This window comes from Drosophila willistoni, chromosome 3R (assembly GCF_018902025.1).
Source record: "Drosophila willistoni isolate 14030-0811.24 chromosome 3R, UCI_dwil_1.1, whole genome shotgun sequence".
Lineage (NCBI taxonomy): Eukaryota > Metazoa > Arthropoda > Insecta > Diptera > Drosophilidae > Drosophila > Drosophila willistoni.
In genome coordinates this window covers 31,256,479-31,266,534 of record NC_061086.1, presented here as the reverse complement: position 1 = coordinate 31,266,534, position 10,056 = coordinate 31,256,479, and the positions used below count along the sequence as shown (strand labels likewise).

The window sequence follows — 10,056 nt, the reverse complement described above, 5'->3', positions numbered from 1 at the left end:
GAGATATAATCGACATATTTTGGTAGTTCTCTTTGTTTATAGATTACATATGTTCATAGATTACAACTCTTTGGCACTTTTTCAATTGCTGAATTTGTGTTTGCTACTAATTCTCACTGGCAATTTGCCAATCAGTCGATTGAACTTTGAGTGGGCAATGGTAATGCAATTGCAATTGATATTGCATTGCCATTCGCCATCATGGTAAATAATTTTGATACACATTCAATTATCCGTTGGCAAAAATGCCAAATCGAATTTGATGCTTTATTGAAACTGAAATTTCATTATAAATTGCTATGTACATACATAATGTATTACAAATTTAATTAAAATTTTGTTGCTGTCACCCAAAAAAATACCGCATAACTAACTCGCGGTGGTTGGCAAAGGGCAAGTGAGTAATGAAATTTTCATGGCTACTGTTTGAGTACGAAAAATTGAATTATGGCGCAAAGTTTTTGGCTTGACTTTTTGCCATGAAAGTTAAAGTTGGAAATTTGAAAAACTCATTTATATGGGAAATTGCAGGAATGTCAGAACTTTTTAAATGGGTTGATTACTTTTGTTTGTGAAAGTCAAAGTTATCATTTGGTTGCTTTACTATTATCAACGAAACGGATGTTATCTGTGTTTAAGACAAAATATTTTCCAACTGGGACAATTTCACATTAAGCCAAAGGTTAAGGACATTCTAAATCAAGAAGAACATTCAATTTCGCGACAAAATATTTCTTTTGGGATTTGGAAATATACAACTGGGGCTAAAGCAGGACAAGGGGGTAGGGGAAATCACCGCGACGGCGAATGCCATTTTCAATTTCCGTCCATGGATTCTCACATCAATTTCGATTGGAACTGTCAGTGAATTCCGCGGAATCGATGTGAATTTCGCTTCACACTCTCAACCGCTGTTAAAGAGCCGAAACACTGGAAAAATTGACATTTTCGGCATATTTTACCTTGACTTTATAGCCATCTCTTTCTCCTCTCTCTATTCTCTACGTCATTTTCAATCGAATCAATGTCAATGTCTTCAAGAGAAGTGATGATTCTAAAATCTTTGCCACAAATCTGGTCCAATGCAGCAAAGATAGAACTTACTAAACAACAAATTGTAAAGTTTTCTAACACGATTTTCTTGTACGTTTTAAGATGAATCGAATCAAGTATACGCCATGTCGTCCATTCACAATATTACCACAACAATGCAAAACGGCGTGAAATTGCACACAAACAAAAGAACAAAAAGCTTTTACAACTTTGATGTTTGATTTCATAGCAATTTGCATTTGTGTTAGTCAGCAAAGCCAAAATAAAAGCAAAACATGAAATACCCAAAGAATTGAAAAAGGAAAATAACGTAAAATAAATGTAAAACTCATGCCAACAAGAGGAGGGAAATGGAAAGCAATGGATGGGTGGTTGAGTGCAGAATATCGGCAGAACGAGAGAGAGAGAGAGAGAGAGAGAGAGTAGATAGGGAGAGAGACAGAGAAGAACCACAGCAATATGTAATACATAATATAGCAGCTCCATTTATTGACTTTTCTTCCAACATCCCAACCGTCAACTTTGTTGCTTCATTTTGCCATAAAGCGCAGGCTGAGTCGGAAATTTATGAAATTTAAGGACGCACGCAGTCCAGACACGGACCTATAAATCATTTAATGTTGTTCCAGTCCTTTCGGCCCATAGGACCCACCGACTCACCGACCACCAAACGGACCACCTGGTGCACGTTCGGGCATGTTCATTTTAACGTTTTTCCGGCTGGATGGCAGAGCGAAAAACAGAAGAGCAGGAAAAATAACCTCCCCAACGAAGAAGAATATAATAACACAAAATAAATGGCAGAAATTTCCGCTGCATCGATGATAATGATGACCATGATGATGATATTTATGAGTTTATCAAAATGAAATATGCGACTTTCGAACTAAATTATTCAATTAGCGGCCAAGAGGGAAACCTGACCTGGCCGAGATGACTAAAAGCATCTGCTTATCGGGACTAGAGCAGGCCACGCGGTCATCGATGACCTTCAAATATCCTTTCGAAAAATTCATTCACGGCTCTTCGTTTAATGGTTTAAGTAAGAATGTTATAGGTTTTCATTATGAGTCCTTCCCAACAAAGATGTACACACAGAAGGTAAACGCCACTCTGAGTGAGGGTAAAAGGGTGAAAGGCAAAAGAAAAAATAAAGAGAGAAAATTTGTCATTTTATGACACAGCCTTTTGAATCGATAAGCAGATTGAAGCCTTTCAAGATTTCAATTGTTTCGCATTCCCTTCCATTGTTCATCACAATTTTTATGAAGGCCAAATCCATTTGGTAGCCATCAAAAATGAATGAAAATATCCCCTCCCATGGGGCACAGGAAGAACCCACATCCACATCTGCATTATTTGGACCATAAAGTGGGTTAGATTGATTAGAAATTCAAATGCAGCAGCCATAAAATGTCCAACTTAAAACAAAATAAAACTGGGCCTCATCCATTAAGCTCACAATCAGTCTCGTTCCCTTCATCGCCCCTCATTCTCACACAGCAACTTCATCTGCATTTTTGGTAATTTCATGACTTTTGAGTGCCTTTAAGGGGGCGCAAATAAAACAAATAATACAACTTTTCCAAGTCCCTTGACTTAACAGAAATTGCTTTACATTTTCGCATTTCAACGACACTCTGACAATTACAAATTTGAACATTTTTGCCGAATTTATTGGGTGGAATGCCATCGGCCTTTCGCTTATTATATGAAATCGAATTCGTTAAATCAGAATGATAAGGTGGCAATGAAAATTTTGTGTCAATTTAATACATTCCATAAACATATTTTACAAAATGTCACGAGCATTCTGTGGAATTACATTGACAAGTAGTTTGTGAAAACCATAAAATATTATATGGCCGATTGACTGATGGATGTGGTTTACGACTCCTTCGAGGAAATAGTTAATTCGCAGCTCACAATCAGATATGTGTCCTTTACTTTTATGTAAATAAAGTTGAAACGCGTTTTGTAATACAGTAACGAGATTTATTAGGCAAGAAATTATCAATTAGCAAATAATAATTAAACAAAACAATGAAGAAATTTTACTTTTTGAATCGCTTACCCATAATAAGTGAATCTCTTACCCATAATAAGTGTGCTCAACTTTTAGTTAGGCAAAGTTTTTTTTATAAATTAAGTATAGAGAGAGAACGAAACTACTTGATCTAATTAATTTAAACTAAGTATTAGAGACATAACAAAGGCTATTAAAGTTGATGACAGGCCAATTAGCTAGAGGTCTCGGTTTTTCCGCGTTTTTATATTATTGAAAAATTGCAATGTTGAAAGTGCCTGACAATTGCTGACATTTGTGCACACACCCACTCACATACACACCCACTCACATACACATACACATTCACCTGCTATGCGCTGACATAAAGTGCTCGACAATTGAGAGGTGCAGACTTGGGGCTTGGGAGTGACAGGTTTATGTCAGCATTCTCGTCCTGGTCATGGCATGTGCATGCATTCGATATTATATAACAACTGTGTCTGATGGCTAAAACAAAAAACAAAACAAAAAAAAAATGATGAAAATACAAAAGGAAAAGTCAACAGCTAAAAGAGCGCCAGGTAATTCTATTATACTCCACTGCGTTTGAGTGGCATGTACATGGGTGGGCTAACGCAAGGCTGAAAGTGAATGACCAATTGGCCAAATGAATGACAGAATAGGAAGCCTAGTTAGTTTCAGGGCAGCAGCTCACAAAATTGTGAGTGCCTAACTCTGTTTATATTCAACTAATTTGAAATTTTTCTATACTCTACATTGACTTTAATGTGTTTTCTTCAACACTATTTATCTATTCTATTCTAATTGCAAATTTTACGCATTTTTTATGTTAATTTGCGGAAGGCACCCGCAGTGTTTGTCAAATTGTTTTTCGTGCCTCATTAATTGTACTTTTATTTGGAATTTTATATCTCTGTTTTATTTCACGGCTATTTTGCCAAGCATTTTGATTATTTTAGTAATTAAATTTATGGCCTAACCATAAATAAATAAATGTTGCGTGAGAGTCTATGGAATTTGATTAGACGATAAAAATGGGATTTATGTGTTTATAACTGAACGGATATTGATGTTTGATTATTAAACACTAGGAAGACAAATTGATATCAATTGACACCTTTTTTTTGAACAAAAGATTAAAGGGTAAAAAAATGTACCTATTAATAATGAAGTAAGTATGTCGTCTCGCCGACTGAGGTATACCATACACCAGTAAAACAAATATTTCAAATTTATTAAACAAATGTATTTTCACATGCTCTTTACAAGCACATCTTAGTATCTCGAACAAGATGTCCTTTTGTCAGATTCGAAGCCTTAATGATCCGCTTCGACTGACACTAACAGATCCTAGAAAGTCCTTCAGGATACTGAGATAAAAGGACTTTTCTGTTTGACGAAAAATGGCAAAATCGCGAGTCCAGTAAAGGATCAGAACGAAAGTGGTGTCATAAAACTTCAAGCATCTCCTGTGCTTTTGGTCTAGTTTTTTGGCCACTTGGTTCAATTTGGGACTTGGAAAAAATTGCAAGTCCAAAAAACAGAAAGAGTGCTCATAACTCTGTTATTTTAAGGACGATTGGGATATCCTTTGGCCAGTGTATAGTCCGTGTCCATGCCTATCGATTGACAACATCGGGTCCTCGTATGTCGTTGGAGTAGCTGAGAATAAGGACGTTTTTGGAATATTGCATGTCCTGCATCCTTAGATAACCCCAACTTTTTTTGAAGCCAATCTGTAGAGCTCGTCAAGGACATCTTAGGAAACCATGTCTTTTTGTCCTGCGGCAGGATTTGTGGACTCTAGAGCAAAAAAACGAAAAAAGGATGATTTTCTCGATGCCATATCTCCGCAGGACACTAGACAAATTCGACAGGACACACTTTTTTGGATTTTACAGGAGCAGGACTATCGATCTGCATTCAAGGATTTGCAATATCCTTTAATAAATATTGCTCGAATTTTTGTAAGGGGGTTGCTCAGAAAAATGACCAAAAATCGCAAAAAACACAAAGGACGAACAGGACGTCCTTTTGTCAGATTGTAGGACTTAGTAATCCGCTTCGACTGACGCTAACAGATCCTTGAAAGTCCTTCTGGAAACAGAGATAAAAGGAATTTTCTGTTTGACGAAAAATGGCAAATATCTCGCGAGTCCTGTAAAGGATCAGGACGAAAGTGGTCTCATAAAACTCCAACCATCAAGGTCTATCTCCGGTGCAAAGGACATCTCAGTTGTCCTGTGGAGAGCTGAGATATTAAGGATTTTATGGTTTTGGTCCAGTTTTTTGGCTACTTGGTTCATTTTGGGATTTGGAAAAAATTACAAGTCCAAAAACTCTAGAGCTAGAGTTCTTGCCGTTTTTGCTGTTGTTGTTGTTTTTGTTGTTGTTGTAATTGTTGTTGTTGTTGTTGTAATTGTTGTTGTTGTTGTTTTAGTTTTTGTTGTTGTTGTTGTTGTTGTTGTTGTTGTTGTTGTAATTGTTGTTGTGATTTTTGTTGTTGTTGTTGTAATTGTTGTTGTTGTTATTTTTGTTGTTGTTGTTGTTGTTGTAATCTTTGTTGTTGTTGTAATTTTTGTTGTTGTTGTTGTTGTGATTTTTGTTGTTGTTGTGATTTTTGTTGTTGTTGTTGTTGTAATTTTTGTTGTTGTTGTTGTAATTGTTGTTGTTGTTGTAATTTTTGTTGTTGTTGTTATTTTTGTTGTTGTTGTTGTTGTAATTTTTGTTGTTGTTGTTGTAATTGTTGTTGTTGTTATAATTTCTATATTTAATGCCCTAATTCAACTCACAATCCAAAATATTTCATGGGAATGCTTTAAGAATTTCCCAAAGTCAAATGAACATTAATTTAGCCATTAAAATACGACAAAAGAGAGAGAAAAAACAATAGGAAAAAGCTGGAAATAGAAACCAAACTCCAAATGAAGATGAAAACCAGCATCTAAGCAACTATGAAAAAGGAACGAAGGATGTGAATTCGGGTGGGGTGGGGGGTGGGGGTGGGAAGTGATGGAGGTGGCAAAAGCAGCAGCTGAAAATATGCCAACTCACAACTCGTTTTGCCCGGCTAGCACGCAATAAATTAGCTTCTTGACCCATAGTTTGTGGGTCGATGTTATTTCGAGCCTCTCTTCTTTAATTTTCTTGTTGCTTTTTCTTCGTTGATCCTGGGCCACATAAATCCAGCAGCTTAGCTTCATTCATCAGCCAGTGCGTGCGTTTGTTAACAAGTTGTTTGTTGGAAAGAGGGAAAAATCAATGAAAATGATGCCGAACATGTGCCAAAGTGGGACCAACCCAAATTGCCCACTCAAATTCCACACTCTTCCCGCCCGCGACGCAACATTTGCTTAATTTACTCGACACTCGGCGACCCTTCACCCACAATTCCACAATTTCCGCTTTGACGTCTAGGTATTAATCAGTCCGGACGCTTGCGTGTAATTAGTGATGCTATAAAACGTCATAAATTGTTTTATGCTGCCTTTTAATATGAAACTACAAGAAGAATAATAGGGGAGAACCCTTTTACGAGACCTTTGCATGAAAAATTCAAATCACTTGATTAGTGGCAATTAATTTTCCCGTTTTCCCAGTGCGTAGTAAATCACTCGCTGTTAGCCCAATAGAACGAGCAACGCCAAAAGACAAGTCATAACCCACATATATCCCGAAAAACCAGGAGGGAACATACACACACATTCATAAAACACACACATACATGTGTGCCAACTTATTGCAATAATTGCAAGTTTACACTTTTCTTAATATTGCGAAAATTAAGTTTTTGACAAATAAAACATCTATTTATTTTAAAAGAGGCTAGTTAGTAAAAGTCGAAAGTTCTCGGTCCTAACTAGATCTAGATTTTTAAAGATTTATTAAAGTTTATTCAAATAATTTTGACTTCGTATAAACATTTCTTGTATACAGTTGCTTAGAAGGATTGGGAGTGTGAGATAGCCTTGTTTATGGCACTAGTTATGGCGGGTGTTAATGGCTCGTTTGCGTGCCCGTGCCCGCTGTCAGTTGGCAGTTGGCAGTTGGCCTGGCTGTTCAATTTGTAACTAATAGAATTGTCACTCCTCCGCATATCGCACACATCTGTTGGCCCCAAAGCCACCTGCTCCTCCCTTCTACTTCGTCCTTTTTGGCCACATGAGGAACTCATCATTCACGACAATTGTGTGTCTTATGTGACAAGTGAATTTGTCATTGGTTACTTAACTTGATTCAAGGCCAAACAGAAGTAAATGGCTTGTATTATGGCGCATACAAAAAAAAAAAATATAACAGAAACAGCAGAAAACAGAGTATTTGAATTCAAGTATGGGTTTGTTTTTCAGCAAAAAAAGAAAACAGAGGAAATGCTTTCATTTTGAGCTGTCACAAAAGCATTTCCGCCTTGTAGCACACATATGTACATATGTCTGACTGTTTGTATATAGTCCATACACGAAATGCGGCGGATTGCTTATGACAATGAATGATGTTGATCCATGTGTGCTCAACAAAATGCGTAGCCAGTCTAAATGAAGCTTCTCCTAGGTCATGACTTTGATGGATTAGGAATCAAACAATTATATAATTACTTGTTCCATTAACTGAAGACCTAAATCAGATTCATAAGACATCTGATCAGTGCCCAGATGGACAAGTTAGTTTCTGTTGGCAAATTAAGGTACATATTTAAAAAAAGACTCATATTGTTTTAACGAGTACCTATTTGTTTTTGAAAACCGAATTCCTTAATCATACAATATATTTTTGAGAACATTTTATACCAAACTTCTGAATTTCAGATTCTGCATCGAACCATTTTAATGATATTATAAAGATATATGTACCTAAATATTTACGCATATTCAAATACCCACTCTAATTAATTAATTTGTTTATTTATTGCTTAATGGCGTAATTGAAGTTACTATCTTATCTCATCACATTAGTTGCACTGTACAATATACATAGTTAGTAAGTGGTTTTCCATGTTGACAGCATTCAAATATGTTGAAATAATATTTTAAGTATAAAGTCTGTTATTTGTACAACTGAGAAGTTTTTGTTTATTATTTTTTAGCTCTTTTCAAAATATTTTGTTGCTTAAAGTTTTCATTTGCAATTCACAATCACGATTTCACTTATTGCGCATGCCCATCAGCGCTTATCTCACAAGCAATTCCCATCTCTGCTCTCATTCTCTCTCTCGGGGCAAGCGTTCGATTGTATTTGGCATTTGGCAGCGGTTAGAACAGCGCCTCTTTAGCTCAGTGGTAGAGCGTTGGTCTCGTAAACCAAAGGCCGTGAGTTCAACCCTCACAGGAGGCATGCGGGAATGTGAAAACCAGTTATTCTTTTTTTCCTACCGTCATTCTTTATTTCTAGAGTTTTTATATTAACTTTCTTTGCTTCTTGTTATTTGAGTTTTGGTGTTGGTTTAATATTTGTTTGCGTTTTGCTCCGCTTTAGGTGTTTTCTTTGGTTTTGGTGTACAGTAGGCAGGCGCAGGCGCACTTTCCTTCGCTTGAAGCTAATGAGCTGAGTACTAGAGTCTTGGAGTGATATTAATCAAAGATGGATTATATAGTCTTCACACTCCAATAGATAACCATAGTAACATATTTTTTTATCCAAGATCCAAAGTCAGAGAAAGAAGCCTCTTTAAACCACTTTAGAGTAAAAAATTATTTAATTACATTTATAATTAGAATTATTAATATTGAAAATTATGGCGATCAAACCTTTTTGAAATAAATTACCTACAAGTTAATGTAAACATTTTCCTTTGTGTTGGCATTTTACAAAGAACTGCTAGGAGCAATTCTTCTGTTTGTTGAACTGATCGTTCATAACCATTTCTCTTGTTCTAGCTAATGTTCCAGCAGAATATCGTAATTCGTATAATGCATTTGGCGGCCGTCTTGCCGTCGCCTCTTTAGCTCAGTGGTAGAGCGTTGGTCTCGTAAACCAAAGGCCGTGAGTTCAACCCTCACAGGAGGCAAGGAGAGTTGTGAGAGCGGGAGTTATTTGTGAAGAATTAATTTTTTTTCTGTTATTAAGCGGCTTTTTTTTTATTTCGCCAAGTAAATGTAATCAATTTAATGTAAAAATTTTGTATACATTTATAGACTCAAGCTCACTTTCTGCAAAGTAAAGTCTTTCTCCCTTCTTAGCTTAGTTAAACCTTATTTTGTTTGTTCTGTATCTAAACAAAAAAATCCAAGTTTATGTATCTTATTTTAACCCCTAAATGAAAAGAGCATAAGGTTGATCAGTTGTTAAAATATTTCCACATCAGCCAACTGATTGTGAGAATGAGAGAAATTACTTAAATTATTGCTAGAAACTGGGCTAGGTTGAGATGTTTATGGATGGGGCACGTTTGAACCTTTAAAACAAACGACGAATACGAGTTATAAAGAGGGTTTCGGTCATCAGTTTGGGTGAACGATGAGGGCACATAAAACCAAATATGTATGCTTCTGTAAGTTATGTGTGGTGTGTGTGTGTGTGTGTGTGTGTGTGTGTGGGTTACGATTATGTTCATATGTGTGTGTGTTTCAGCAGATGTGGTGGTGTGTGTGTAAATTAACACAAATGTGTGTGACGCCATAAAGAGTGGAAATAAAAATAAATTAAGGCAAATCGCATTCGTGTGCGAGCAACAACAATAGCTTGACCTTTCTCCTCCTCAGTCCCAGCGATGCTTGTGCTGCGATGTCATTGGGTTAACAACATGTAGCTGATAACACGCTTTCATCTTTCGAGAGCGTATTTTCGACCTGTGCATTGAATCTTCTGTTGCATATCCTTTTCGTGCCGCCACTTTTTGCTGCTCTCTCAGTTGTGGTTTGGCTCTCGTTATTGTTTTTTTTTTTTCGTTCCTCTTGTGTCACAACACAAAGGCAAGTTGTTTAATGCTTTAACCAAAAGGATGAAGGTCCTTTACGCCATGCCTGTTGTGTGCTTGG

At 36.5% G+C, this 10,056-nt stretch overlaps 2 non-coding genes across 2 annotated transcripts; both read left to right on the top strand.

Annotated features, from left to right (window-relative positions):
• Positions 1–8,341: 8,341 nt before the first annotated feature.
• Positions 8,342–8,413, top strand: Trnat-cgu. Its single transcript has one exon. It is a non-coding gene; the product is annotated as a tRNA-Thr (tRNA).
• A 601-nt stretch (positions 8,414–9,014) lies between these two features.
• On the top strand, positions 9,015–9,086 carry Trnat-cgu. The gene has a single exon. It is a non-coding gene; the product is annotated as a tRNA-Thr (tRNA).
• The last annotated feature ends 970 nt before the right edge of the window (positions 9,087–10,056 follow it).